The sequence below is a fragment of the Brachycentrus maculatus genome, unplaced genomic scaffold (genome assembly GCF_059751285.1).
Source record: "Brachycentrus maculatus isolate JH-2025_06_01 unplaced genomic scaffold, ASM5975128v1 h1tg000189l, whole genome shotgun sequence".
In the NCBI taxonomy this organism is placed as follows: Eukaryota; Metazoa; Arthropoda; class Insecta; order Trichoptera; family Brachycentridae; genus Brachycentrus; species Brachycentrus maculatus.
This window is the reverse complement of record NW_028280940.1, coordinates 65,488-81,353: the sequence shown is the minus strand read 5'-3', so window position 1 is coordinate 81,353 and position 15,866 is coordinate 65,488. Positions and strand designations below refer to the sequence as shown.

Below are 15,866 nucleotides of genomic sequence, written 5' to 3'. Positions count from 1 at the left end.
CAGCTTCTCTTATAGCTATCAGCTTTGCCTGAAAAACACTTCATTCGTCGGTCGGTCTTTATGCTGTCGTCCTTCGGGGACGAAAATCTCACCTGGGAAAGAAATGTTTATCGGAGTCCTTTCTGCAGGGTGTCTCAAATGCTTAAAAGAAATCCTCTTTTGAATCTGTCCGTCACTAGATAATCCCATGATGGTGAATCAATCCCAGCTTGGTATGGTAAATATCGTTTATTTTCAGGTGGATCGGTACAATTCCAGATATTACCAGCGCTGCGTTGGTAGAAATGGTCCTGTATCCCTTACAGAGCGTTATCGCAAAGGATCTTTGTGTGGAGATGAGCTTCTTTTTGTTAAAAATGCTAAGGTTGCTGCCCCAAGCTCCTGCTCCATAAGTGATAATTGGTAGATCAGTTTGCAAATTGCACTAGAAAGACCCCAAGTTTGTTTTGCCGCATGGATTATCTCATAATGGGTGTTCAGGGCTTTGGCGCATGTTTGCTCGACTTCTTTGATTTCCATATTATCCATGATTATCTTGGGATAAGTTGTTTTGCCAGGTTTAAAGAGTAGAACATTGTTATTTTCTTTTTGCCTTTGTACCCCATTTATGCTCAGTATTTACAGTTATTCTGCAATAATAATAATGTCGTCCGCATACGCCTGAACAAAAATGTATGGATCTTGCAACAGCTCTAAAAGGTCATTTATAATAATATCCCACATAATTGGGCCTACAATTGACCCCTGTACACACCCTTTGGTGTTGGCCGGGTGTCGCTTACTCCCGCAATTAAAATTTTTATTTGCCTTTCAGTGAGAACTGTAAAAGTCGTTTTTTGGTCTGTTGTCAAAGGCGCCTTTGATATCCAAGGAGATGATGGCTACCTTCTTTTTTCCTTCACAATGTTGTAGACCGCATCTTCAGTTAAACACTGTGGCGAAAATCCCAACTGTTTACTGGATAATTTGTTTCTCTGTAGTAGGTCCGAAATTAGACGGCTGCATACAACTTTTTCTAGAGTCTGCCCAAAAACAGGTAATAAACCAATGGGCCTGTATGATCGTATGTAGTTGTAGTCATCCCTCCCTGCTTTAGGAATAATAGTCGCGTACGATGTTTTCCAGATTTTTGGGTAATATCCTAGAGCTCGGCACCTTTTGATCAAGTGGGAGAAAATTTTCGCGCATGCTTCAACTGCCTGTAAGCAGATGTCAGCAGTGAGATGATCGTGACCAGGGGCTTTCTTATGATTTGGAGGCGAAGGGCCGTCATAATTTGCATGAGGATAGGCACAAGACCTTCTTATATGGTCTCGCTGATTGTTGTCTAAGGATGGGTCATCCGGCGGATAAAAGGTTTGGAAAAGCAAGTTTAGTGTTTCTTCGGGGCTGTTAAAGCGGAGACTGACCGGAGCATTTCGTTGTAACGTAACATGTTACGATGCGAGCATTCAGGCAGTCAGTACACCGAGCCGAGCGCTCCATCCATAGTTTGGGATGCTCGGTGATGCTCGCCGCGAGCGATGTTACTAATGTTGGTTTTACTGTTTTATTGTCTTTTCCCCATATTCTATCTTTTGTAGGCAATGAACAAATATCTTTCCAGCTACTAGTTTAGCGGAGTCAATTGCAAGATGTAGATTATTCTTTAACATTTTGTGATGAATCATGACGAATATTTATCTTTTTCCCGATTCGTTGGAAATTTTGCGCTTCGACGCGGTGACTTTCTTGAATTTCATTGATCCACCAGGGAGGTTTGTATGAAGTTTATAATTATCTGGTCTGTTGCAGCTTGATTTCGTTGGAGGTTACATTGAATGATATATAGGTGAGCGTCCTTAGCATAAGTAATCTACCCTCTCTCTAGCCCTTTAATCCATAAATCAACGAAGCGGACACAGCTTGCTGGTTGCAAAATGGTCTGGGTTTTCAGTTTTTCTGATAATTATTATAGAGATAATATTCTGAGATAATTATAAACTTCATACAAGCGAAAGGCGACATTATAATAGCTCAAGAACCCTTTGTCGGGAATTCTGGGAAATGCAAACCTTATACCGAGGTTAGGATATTCGAAAACTCCACCGGCTCCAAGAACAGCCCCAATAAAGCTACTATAATTGTCGTCAACTCTCAACTTGTATAATAATTAAAGAAAACACTTCGTTTTTTACCACTTGAGGTAAATTTTTCTACAAATTTTTCTATAAATAAGGAGAGGGGAAAGTAAGGGGAAGGGGTTAGTCAAGGAACAGAGTTTGAAAACAAAGGAAAAATTGAAAGCAATGGCGAAGAATTTTGAAACAATATATTTTTGGGGATGTGGTAACGAGGAGGAAGACGGTCGTGTTGAATAGATATTTATTTAACAATAAATGTTACACAAGACGGTGCGGCGTAGATGTACTGTCGGGCTGGCTGGAGTAGCTCCTTGATGCTGACGAGGGTGATGGACTGGAGATCGTAGCGAGGTCTTGATGCGGCGGTCTCGTGACGGTGGGACTGGAGATCGTAGCGAGGTCTTGATGCGGCGGTCTTGTGACGGCGTCGGTGTTACTTGGCGGATTCCCGGCGGAGGAGTGAGAGGTCGGTCGTCGTAGTCGCGATTCCGGTGGAGAAATGAGATGGTACTCGACGAGCTCCCGGTGGAGGAGTGAGATAGGGAGTCCGAGGTTGTTCCTCTTTTATATCGTTTGGGAACCCATTGTTCTTTTGTCTTTGAAAGTGCTAGTCACAATAAAATGCAATGGGACGTGTGCACTTCATTGTTCTCGGTCAGTGCCTCCTTTTTTCCTGCAAGTTGCAGTGATTGCATTCTGAGAATTCGCTCGTATTATCAGTAGGGGTTACTGGCTTGCTGACCACTACATATTATTTAATAAATTATTATTAGAATTCAGGTTTTTTTGTATTTCTAAATTTTCAAGATAACTCAACTTGTATGTTGGCAAAACTGTGATACATCGTCCAACAGAAATATTTCCACTGTGAGTATTTCCTGCAAAAACGGGGAAATTGTCAATTTTATGTCTGTATACATTGAGACTACCTCTAACGTCAAAACTATGATTGACGCTGTACAGAACGTTTTAAAAAATACCAAAAATGACTTTGTACTTGGAGGCGACTTTAACTGCAAACACACGCTGTGGGGATGCCCTAAAAGGCAAAAACCTGGCAAACTTCATTACGTCAAATTCACTTGCAGTTCTAAACTCCGGAAAGTCACCTACCTTCCAAGTCGTACCGGGACGAAAATTAATTGAAAGTATTCTTGACGTTACACTATGTTCTCTCAACTTTGTCAATAAAATCAAGAACTGGAAAGTGGAACACGAGATTAAACACATGAATATTGAAAAGCAAAGTAAAAATACATGGGACATGTGTAATACCGATTGTCACATATGGGATAGAGACCAGCGAGAACCGAATGTCTTCTAAGAACTTCAGAAATGAAGACATCGAGGTGAATAACCCGAAACACATTAGGAGACCAAATAAGAATTTTACGAATTTCCGTGTTTCTTATTACTACGGTACGGAGTATATAATCAGATGAGGAAGACAGCGAAGATGATTCTGGAATCCCTATGTCAATAGAATGCAAGAAAATAGACTGGCTCGTATTGCTCCTCAAGAGAACCCAGACGGAAGAGGACCACCTGGAAGACCTTCAAAGTGATGACGTGACAGCTGGCAATCCACATAATAAGAGACGGATAATGGAACAAACGGATCCTCGGATCTATAAGAAGGAACAAGAAGATCTAGGTGTGTATACATGTATAAAATAAAAAATTACCATAAAATTATTTTCAGTCAATACTTTATTTTTCCATGGATTATTGACACTTGGTAGAAATATGTAAAATTAATGAAAGGAATGTAAGGCTGAACGAGGAATAATTGAAAAGATTAGGAAGAGTTCTTTGCGGTGGTATGGACATGTGGAGCGAATGGATAGCGAAAGAATGACTAAGAAAATATATGTGGCGAATGTGAGAGGGAAAACAGAACGTGGACGACCGAAAAAGACTTGGCACGATCAGATCAATCAGAACCTAAAATCTGGCGGTGTCAAAAGTCTGCGTAATCGGAGGGCATGTATGACTAGATGTATGGATGTGAAGGAGGCGAGGAGTGTATGTCAGGACAGAAGAGTGTGGCGTTCCATCCTCTCTGCCTACCCCTGCGGGGAAACGGCGTGATGGTATTAGTAGTAGTACATAGTAGTAATATTCTTTCTTGAATAGTTAAGGTATGGAGACATAAGTAGACTGGCAGAAGGTCCCCGTGAGAAGAAGCTGACTGCCAGCGGAATAGAAGGTATTGGAGAGATTACTCGCCATGGTCGAGCATATCGGCAAGCGGAGGGAAACTAAGGAGAATTCTCCGAGAATATGATAAAATTCAATTATGTGCATGAAAGCGGCTGGAGTAACTTAACTACGCCGTGGATACACCTATGGCCTTACTGAACATTCCAGGGGTATGAGCTATGTGTGTCGCGCCAGTGATTAACCCGGAGAAAATGGGAGTCTCTGTCACAATGCGGAGGGCTAAGAGTTCAGAACCCGTTTGGAACAGAGGGGCCTTCAGAGTGGTCTGGGAGAAGCATACGGACAGGCTACAGGTGGCGGCGGGTTGAAAGCTCACCGCCCTAGGGCCTGTCAGCCTGTCAGCCTCTAATCCAAGCGGCACTCGAAACCTTTCCGGGATTCAGATTACGCCAGCGCACTCCAGTCAACATGGTTTCTCTATGTGAGAACCGATTAACTATCTCTGATGACTCAGTACACCGACGATGAGGTGGAGATACGGGCTCATCATACGGGCGAACCTTGCCTCCTTGGTGAACCAGCAGCTGATGAAACTCCAACTAAATTCGGGCAGACTCGAAGCAACTCAGAACTCGGAAATTGTGTCTTAGACCGAGTGAACTGGTCCCTTTGCCTGGTTGCCAAAATAGGGCGGCCGACGAGAGCTGAAGCAGAGATCTTATCTTCGGGTAGTAGCATGTTGGTGGATATGGAACTGTTCGCAATAACTAATCTAAAATACTATAGGACAGTTAGCGACCTCCGCAAGATTTGTAGCCTAAAGCCGTATCCCTGCAAGCCATGCGTATAGAAAGTGTAAATAATAAAAATATGTTGACTTTGGCTGAGGACGTTCGCCCGCTTGATATAATGACGGATGTTCTACAGATGCCGATCAACGGCTTTTCTGATTGTCTTATAAAATGTGGACCTTGGACCAAATTTGACTTGGAAATCACTACTTGTCTACAGGAACAACTTGAGAGAATAACAGTTGGACCTCTCAAGCCTCCGTGTAATAGATAAGGATTTTGGTCGCATACCTGATCCTGACCTTCATTTGCGGGCTGGTTGCGGTGCGGACTACTGAGGCACCTAGATATTTTGGTGACAACTGTCATAAGGAAGTGATAATTTTTTCCAAGGGCGTAATGACGAGATATTTATATGCAAGTACCAAAGATGATGGTCAGGGAATCCCTTCATTTCGTTATTCTATTCTAATCCTGCAGCATAACCGTTTCTCTCTGATGCGGGGTTCCAATTGAATAGAATCTGGCGACAATAGCGGATGGCTGAAAACGGGAGCAGAAATGCTCGAGAGTCTAAAGAGCTTTGCGAGATTGTCGGCCGAGTGCCAGACGAGGTGTAAGACAACAAAAGTTTGAAGTTAATATGAAGAGCAGACTGCGAATGTGGCTCCGAGCCCAGTTAATGAACCTCTGCATCTGGTTGAGGAACTCTGTTGAACAACATCGCGAGCGCTCTCGGATCCCTTCATCCATTAAAGAATGTTGAATAGAACGACAACTCACAGCAGTCACTCGCGAATGAGCTGAGATCATTAAGGGTGGAGAGATGTAGAGGAAAGAGCTTGCGTCGGATGGTTTTCGCCTGACACGTATGACTAGTATAACCTCCCAGTATGAATTGTGTGCCGAACTATAAGCACATTGCGCGAGCGGGATCCCCGGTACTTCCTTTGGTACATTATTTTATATAGCAAGTTGGAAAAGGTCAACATGTGAGCCTCGGACACTACTACAATAACCAACACCCCGACACTTTAGTCCGACAGATCCGGTACCTGTGACGATCATCCCCGCCTGCCCTGTGTGTGGTCGTCTGGTACTTCTCATGGACTGAATATACCCACATGACCCGCAGTTATAGCCCGGCGTTCAGAAGGAAGCACCCCGATGTCCACGAAACCTAACATTAATATTTCTTCCTTAAAGGCAAGGTGGACCGGGAAGGAATTGAGTGCGTGGCGAGGATAGAGGCCGTCGGCACTAGAGCTGATGTATTAATGAGTGGAAAGGTTCCAGTTTTGGATTTATGAAGTCTGCCAAATACAGGGTTCTGGAGCATCTTAGCAGCATCCCGTGACTAGTCCCCGCAGGATGAGTCCGTCCAGAATAGTTTAAGAAGCAATCTCTTTTGGTGAAATCGCTCACCTGGGCAGCGGGAATTGGAGAGATTCGATTTACAATTCAATTGTAATAATCTGCAGCTTTGGCGATATAACAAAACTTGAAGACCCCAATAGTGAGGTTTAGTGGAAGTATTTGGGAGTGGCGTGTGATGTTTGGATTACCATCTCATTACACACAAATCACTCCTTAAAAAATCCTTCTGGACAGCTTTGAAGGCCCAAAGTGGAAGTGCAAAACTTTCTGCCTATTTCACCAGTCGACATTGGGTAACAACAAAGAGCTTGATATATTAGTCCAATCGAAAATTAGGGAATAATTTACAATGAATATTTCGTTTTATTAAATCCATGCTGCGGTTCAAGAGGGAGGTTTAGGAATGCTCTCACTCACGTTCCGGGACTCTTCCCTGGACCAATTGATCAGAACTCCGTTATAGTTCCATTTTCGGTAAGGAACTCAACACAGACACATTTCATTTTACTATTTAAAAACTTGAAAGCAAAATATAACTTCTTCGTATGTGTACATTTTTATGTGTCACGAGCGTCTCGACGTGTACATTTGAAAAAAAAAACTCTCCTCCATCGTCACGATAAGTAATTATTGAAGACGATGGAGGAATATAAATTTATGATATAGAAATGAAAAAAAAAACTCTCCTCCATCGTCACGATAAGTAATTATTGAAGACGATGGAGGAATATAAATTTATGATATAGAAATGAAAAAAAAAACTCTCGTACTCGGAAAAAAAAATTGCATAAAAAAAGGGCAAACGCCGCAACCGGCTTGCGCCGGTGGCCGCATTTATAATATATAATAATATAACTTTACACCATCATCGACATCGGATTTCTCCTAGGGCTTAGGATCGACTAACTCGCGTGCAACGGCTGTTAACGCGAAACCCTTCTCCACATCAGCCCTCAAGGACCTCGCTTGAGTATTTGCTACTACCACCAAGATCTGCGCCGACGGAGGCTCCAGGCGGGCTCACGCCCAGACCCTTCTGCGCACACCGCCGCGGCCATCCTACTCGTCGCGGCCTCAAAACGATCGCGCGACGCGGGCGCCGCGCGAACGTCCCACCTGCCTGCGACGGTCGAGTATAGGCTGAACGCTACAGCGCCATCCATTTTCAGGGCTGGTTGCTTCGGCAGGTGAGTTGTTACACACTCCTTAGCGGATTCCGACTTCCATGGCCACCGTCCTGCTGTCCTGAGCGACCAACGCCTTTTATGGTCTCCGATGAGCGTTCATTGGGCGCCTTAACTCGGCGTTTGGTTCATCCCACAGCGCCAGTTCTGCTTACCAAAATTGGCCCACTTGGCACTCCCATCCGAGCTCCTACTTCATCTTCGAGCAAGAAGGAGATCTCACCCATTTAATGTTTGATTGCCAAATATTTGAAGTTTTGCTGAAATTGCTTGGTGTTGCATTTTGGAGTAGAAAAATCGTTTGATAATCTCGATGATAATTTTTTAATTTAAATAATTGTCACCCTTTAGTATTTGAAAAATTGCATTTTTTTTATAAATGGTTTCTATATTTGGGACTTGAAATTTTTTAAATAATAATTTTGTTGGATATATATTTTTTTTTCAAAATAACTTTAATTATTTACAACATTTTGAGTGTGTCCAAATACTTGTTCACAAAATCTGGATTATCTCCAATTACAGGAGTTATTTTCATATTATTTTTTGACATCTCATCAAAGATGAAGAAGAATATGGAAGTCTGGGCATTTACGGGGCTTACGACCGTCATAGGCTGGTTTGAGTGATCACTTTACACACGTGTAACATTCACCAATTCTACCCATTATTGACAACCACACTACTCAAATTCTTGGAAGTTCTATATATATGAACCAATTTAGAAACCTTGTTCATGAATCACTAAAACTTCACTAGAGACATCTATTGGTGAGATGTAAAGAAGCTTTAATATAAGAGTTTCTGCTTAGTAAAAAGCTTCTTTACATCTCACCAATAGATGTCTCTAGTGAAGTTTTAGTGATTCATGAACAAGGTTTCTAAATTGGTTCATATATATAGAACTTCCAAGAATTTGAGTAGTGTGGTTGTCAATAATGGGTAGAATTGGTGAATGTTACACGTGTGTAAAGTGATCACTCAAACCAGCCTATGACGGTCGTAAGCCCCGTAAATGCCCAGACTTCCATATTCTTCTTCATCTTTGATGAGATGTCAAAAAATAACTTTAATTATGGTTTTCTGTACTAAAAATAATAATAAGAATAACTCAGAATAATAACAAGAAGAACTCTGTAATAAGAACCAATTTGGAAACATTGTTATTGAATCACTAGAACTTCACTAGAAACATCTATTGGTGAGATGAAAAGAAGCTTTTTGTTGAGCAGAAACTCTTATATCAGTATGTGAGATCCGAAGGTCAATTCAGGTTCATTGTTCTTGAATAGTGATTCAAGAACAATGTTTCTGAATTTCTTCATATATATAGAGATTCCAAGAATTTGAGTAGTGTGGTTGTCAATAATGGGTAGAATTGGTGAACGTTACATGTGTGTAAAGTGTAAATGCCCAGACTTCCATATTCTTCTTCATCTTTAACCGGATCCACGCGGCTCGCATAACCGTATGTGTTTTAACAGGACATGCCCCATACGCGGCTGACATAAGCGTTTGTGTTTTCCACTTTGCTCCAAGTTTCGAACCTCAGTTCAACTTGGAGGGATTTTTTCATGGTGTGGAACTTTGGATAAAATAATACGTCAATCCTCGGCCTTATGACATCTGTTGAAATATCTGACTAATAATTTGTAACATCACAAGGATAAATAAAACAACAGATCCCTGATTTTTCTTGCGGTCGGTAATTAGTCACCGCGCCATAATCATGCCCTATATCTGTCTCACTCTCGACGCTACGCATCGCCAGTGGGTAAGAGTGACACATGATGCGTGCTTTGATTTATTTATGTTACGATCTAATTTGTTTATATTACGATATATTTCAAGAATAATGTGACACACGTGTATTATAGAGTACCAAAAAGGCACAATGAATCCCATTGAACGTTTTTGTTTAGGAAAATAAATCATTTTATGACTAAATACATGATAAAAGTAATCATTTAAAAAACGGCGAAATACAGCCACGAAACGAGCGTCTCTTAGGAACAAAGTTAACGCGTTTAAAAGGTTAATGAGATGTCAAAAAATAATACCTACATTTAATCAATTTTGTTATTGTCGTTTTGTGTAAGCAAACTTTGAAATACAACTTATTGTTACACTCGCGTGTGAAGGTGGCGAGCAGCACTATCCACTCGTGCAGGCAGGAGCTCAAGGTACTCCTGCGTCGGACCTCGTATTCTGCAAAACAGATGGAGACTATTACAACCCAAAACTAGGAATACCAACACGGCGGAGTGAATTATCGCAATGGCAACATCAACGAGAATCAATCAATTTGAAAATACTCAACCAACGCACAGTTGGACTACGTAATGCAGCAACCATCCAACCCACAGTTTAACTCTTTCATGAATGCTGCTTCATCAATAGTCAATTTTTAATTTGCAAAGACACCCAAACCAAAATAAAAATATTTTTTGAAGAACCCACGACCAATAAATTCATCAAATAAATCACTCACTCCTTTCAAGAACGTCATAAATCAAAAAACTTGATTTTTCAGGAGAACGTTTTTAAAGTTTAAAAATATAATAAAATGTATAAAAAATAAATATCAAGTCACTTACTGAACCTTTTTACTGTGCAACAGATCTTTTCAGGTAAAACCTGAAGGTTTTTTTTCTCCATTTGAAAAATATTTAGTAAATTAAAAAAAATAATTAAACAATACCTTTTCTTCAAAATGCAAAAACAACACTATCTGCCCTGTAGCGGGTAAATATTAAGTTAAAAATATGCCGCTTTTGCTGGGATATAGTACATTTTCTGGGCATTCCGAAAACATGCACAACTGAAAATTGACAATTTTTTATTTATGACGTTGTTGAAAGGAGTGAGCGAAATGTTATAATCAAACACTGATTTTTACTAAATTTTTACGAGTCTACTAAATTTTATTTTATTGTTAAAAAACACATGGGTAGTCCACTTGCAAACCACGTTATGTAAAAAAAGATTTAAGAAAATATATCCAATCGGTAAAATTAAAAATATTAACTTCCATATTTAACATAATCTGCAAAAACTTGTTAAGTTCGGAACAAAATGGAATAGAAAAATCAATTCTCTTGTAAAATTCGCTTTGCCGATCCACAGTTCACTTTCTAAAATCTCTCAATAAAATTCAAATCGGTAGAGGATTAAATATTGTAACGGCTGCCATCATTTGCTAAAAAACTATTTTTTTAAAACATAACATGGTTACAAGTGGACTACTCACATAAAAAAAAATTGTGACATGTTTAATTATTTTTCAAATAAACTAAATATTTTTTCAAATCGAGAAAAAACATTCAGGTTTTACCTAAAAAGATCTGTTGCACAGTTAAAGGTTTAATATAAGTGGCTTGATATTTATTTTGAATACATTTTATTATATTTTTAAACTTAAAAAAAGATCTCCTGAAAAATCAAGTTTTTTTGATATATGATGTTGAAAGGAGTCAGCGATTTAATATTTAAATTACTATAATTTCTTGTAATTCACTAATGAAAATTCTAGGCAAAAGCACTCGCTATCTCGCTAAAGGCGGGATTTTAAACAATTCTATGATTCTATGTTAGCAGAAGTATTTTTGTCAATATTATAGTGCGAGTATTAAACTTATACCTACATGAAAATAAATTAATCTAACATCGATACTAAACTACGGAATATGTAAAATAAACCGCAAAATAATAATCAAAGCAACATTTTGAATCGTTTCATAGTTCATCGTGAAATTATAATCCCAAATTGAACATTTCGATTTCAATAACGCTAGACACAAGATGTTACAATAATACAAAGAATTTTTATTAGACTACTCATTTCTCCGATTCTCCGTAGATAATCCCTCATACGCTTAGTAATTACAGGAATCATTGTAAATACGGCAGCATATACGATGTAATGTGAGAATAACGTAAACGATAATTTAAATAAGAATTATTTTTTAGTGGTAACATATTGTACACTGATCATTACGCGGTAATACAACGCGTTTTCCTCTGATAACTTGTCACACAATTAGCAATAATATTAATTAATCACATATAAACATTGTTAACCCGATGGTTGCCAGAGACGAGATATCTCGGCAAATGGCGGAGTGCCCGTATGGCCAGAGACGAGATATCTCGTCAGTACTTTTGATGACGTATTACTCCGCAGTTTTAACTCATATTGACAATCTGTCAAAAACGGAACATACATTGCCATCTGTTGAAGTTCTCACAAAATATTTTATAAAGTTTTTAAATACTTTCAAGTGATTTATCGGTATCACTTTCAGCTGACAGTTGACAGATGTCATTAGGGCTACCACTCAAACCACTTGAAATATTGATTATTTTAATCGATTGTTTTGAACGCCAGGGGTTTTTATTTTGCTCAGTTTTTTTGTGTTTTTCTTATTATTTTAAAATATTATTAAGAAAATATTTGTTATTACCTTTCGCGTTATATTTACTCCGATTTTATCAGTGTTTTGCTAGTGATATTGGTTTCTTTTCACAACTTTTTAGTAAATAAATTATTTCTTTGTGCTAAGTTCTTTGTTCTTCTTCGTGCTAAGTGAAAAAGAACAACCCGGTACTTCTCATGGCAGAAAACGGAAGGCAGAATTTCTATCGCGACTTACAGAAAGACATTTTTTGGAAAAACTACCACGGACCGAAAAAAATCATCCCCGACTGCGAAGTGTATTGTGTGTACTAGCAAAAAACTAAGAAAAGAGTCTAGTTATAGGTGTAAACAATGCAAGATGGCTCTTTGTGTTATACCGTGCTTTGAGAAGTACCACACAATGGAAAATTACTAATTTATCACATTTCTAACTAAACTTCATTCTAAGATACCTGATAAATAATAGTTGAGTGTTTATATTAAATTGACTATTTTTTTTACATTTCAAACTATATTCCATTGATTAATAATAGTTTTGTGTTAACATTAAATTTAATAAAAACTTGCGTGTGCGACTCAGTGTGACAACCCTGTCTGAGATGAAAATTTGAAACTGGTTTAACTTCAAGAATAAAACTCTAACAATCGATGCGGGATATAATATTTGGTAAGTAAATTATAATTCAATAAAAACAACAAAAAACAATTTCTTTAGAAAACTTTTTTTTTTCAAAAAAATACTTGGCCTGTTGAGCACTGCGGCGTAATTTATTTGCGGCTATGAAAAGGTTAAACTTACAGGAAAGAGTCCGAGTCCAAATTGAATCCAGACGGAGCCCGCGAAGAAAAGGCCACAGACTAACTATTTTATATAAAGACCGCCAACTACCTCGATTTTTTATGGCTGGAAGTGATATTCACCAGCGGCCGGAAGTGACGTAAACGGCTAGAAGTACTAAGCTCCCGGCTGGGCGTGACTTCGCCGCGGCTGAATGTCAAATCCACCCGCCGAAATATTTATCATTCATTTTTCAGGTTAAATGGTATTTATATTGAAATTTGTTGTATTACATATTTTCAAAATTATAATATTAATATTACAAAGAAGATATTTCACTATCTAAATTTATTTATTTCAGTGTAAACAAAAATAGAAAGGTCACGGCTAAAACGCGACATTTATAAAAAGAGTTCAGGCGATTAATAATGGTTACTCAACTCAGCCTTACAATGGTAAATGGTAATGGTAACTTTTTTGAAATTATTATCCAAAACTATGTATAAATATAAGGCTTTTCAACAAAAACAAAAACGATAGAATTTTCAAATTACTATATTTTATTTAAAATTCTAGAAAATACAATATTTTAAAAGGGCGGAAGGAGTGCCCACCACTTTCTGAAGTTATGTTTCTTAACGGGGGTGCCAGCGCCCCTTTGTGGGCGTTTTGGAAGTCTGGCTAGGCGTTTTAAATTTTTTTGCATTTGGGGGGTGCTGCAGAAGTTCAAGGGAGCGTTGTGTTAAGTAAGAAAAACTACACTTTCATACGCAAAATTTAACTTTAACTTTGGCATAATACTCAATATTATGAAGTTCTTCATAGACCGATTTCTATTTTTCTATCGATAATTGTCTATAGCCATAGTCTGTCTATATTTATTTGAAATATTTGAACAACTTGTTGGTATCTCGTATTTTTCGTTCCCGTTTTGGTGTTTTTGTTAGTGTATTAGTGTGTCTCGTCATTTTCTGGTCGTTTTTTGAACAATCTGACGTTTACGAGTCGACCCCCCCTGGAAAAGGCGCCCGCCGCCCCCGCGGTGACAGCTAAGAAAGTAAGTATTCAAAAATTATACGGAAGTATTGGAGAGTATCCGCAGAATATCCAACTGAAGCGTGCAAATAATTTTAAAAAATAAAGCTATTGGGTGTATCTGTTTGTAACCAAATATAAGCGGATCGATTGTCGACCAACCCGATTGATCGAATATTGAAAACAACACACGAACCAAAGATTATATTGATACGAACATACAAGGTACCAATAAAATAAACTAAAAATAATCGAAGGTAAGATGAACGGTATTATCAACGTAATTTTTCGATAAATATGGTAGAAAAAATAATGAAATAAAAAATTCAACATCATCTTATGTTCTCATATTTTAATGCAAAAACTTACATTTACGACACTACAAGCAAACATCAATGTATTTTATATTTCTATTCTAAGGTTATTGTAAAAATTATTTGAAAATAATCATTATTCTTGTTCGTGTGATATTTATTGTTTCGGCAATCACTTTACCGCCATAATTCATTCACAGTGAAGCGCCCTTGAGGTATTTTTTTACGAAAATGGCGCTATATAAGTTATCCAATTTTATTATTATTATTATTACCATAAGACGTGATTAAATTATAAATGAAACACTTGTTTTTTACCACTTGTGGATTATATTATTACGACTAGTTCGGAATCTACAGATGCTTCCATCTACGAGTTTGAGTATTTAAAAAATATTCTATCGCATATTTAAAAGCATCTATAGCTTCCGAAACTAGTCGTAACAATAAATAATTAAGTAGTTAAAAAAGTGTTTTATTTATATTCTTACTCGTACAATCTTTTTTCTGGTAATTATTATAAAATACGTTTTGAAATTACAGTCCCGATTAGTTTTCATATCTGCTTGTCGTACGAAATAATGAACACAGGTAGATATAGTAACACAAGTGGTCTAATAACAGAAAATCCTATCAAGATGACGTGGAAATTCCAGATGTAAAACATTAAAAAAAAACAAACCTAATTCGGATGATAATGATAAGCTTCGATTACCCAAATTAAGACATCACGGTTGCCACAACCGCTAACTTGCGTACATTATTTAATCGTCAAACCCGAGGTACACATCAAATTTCAACGTCACCACGTTTACGAATTATGGTATATACGAGTTCACTACATGCATTCACCGTGCCGATCAGTGTTTGCTATTCTAGTGGAAACCTAGCAAAATATGAACAATTTTTTTAATTTATTTTACGTAAAACACTTTGTAATCGATTTTACTCGACACAAGTAACAGATATATAAAAAAAAAACAATGTATAAAACTAAATATTGAATCATTAATAAGTTGAATATTACCAATATTCAATACATAGTACCAGACGGTCGAAAATTTTGAAGAAAATTTTCGGGGTGAAGTCCCCCGTTGACGCTGCTCTCTCTTCGGTCCTTTTTACACCGTGAAAATTTTACCAGACTTTCGCAAAAAACGATGTACTCAAAATGGCCAAAGAGAAAGTGCTTGCTTGGATAAACGAGAATTATCGATTATTATGTCGATATTTTCATAACGAGTTTTAAATGTTTTTTTTTTTAATTACTTTACGCCCAAGAGATATCGAAATCTTATAAGTTTTATAGCCTTTTTATGAGTGGATTTACTCTTCATGTTTTAAGTTACAATAATTTGTTGTCATTTTTAAATGAAAATTTTTACGCATAAACATTTGCCATCTTGTTAAAATGAGCTTACATTATTATTATTATTTTTACTTCTTTTATATTATGAGAATCTTATCCGCACCTAAACGGTGCAATGGGTCTCGATCCGATGAAGTGTTAATGTATTAATTCATTATAAATGACGGCAAGTGATCAATCCTTATTTTTGGACCTTTAAGTGGTATGTATATAGATATCTAATGGAATACTGATCTTTATGACATAGGAAACAAAATAGAAAATGAGTAATGAGAATATCAATAAAGTTCCATGAGTCGTTATACCCCATTTACT

General features: G+C 37.7%; 1 long non-coding RNA gene across 1 annotated transcript; it reads right to left on the bottom strand.

Moving 5' to 3' along the window:
* Nucleotides 1-2,294: 2,294 nt before the first annotated feature.
* Nucleotides 2,295-9,818, bottom strand: LOC148307788 (uncharacterized). Its single transcript, XR_015837788.1, has 2 exons — nt 9,703-9,818; nt 2,295-3,001 (listed from the first exon to the last, which is right to left on the bottom strand). It is a non-coding gene; the product is annotated as an uncharacterized LOC148307788 (long non-coding RNA).
* Between the last annotated feature and the right edge of the window lie 6,048 nt (nt 9,819-15,866).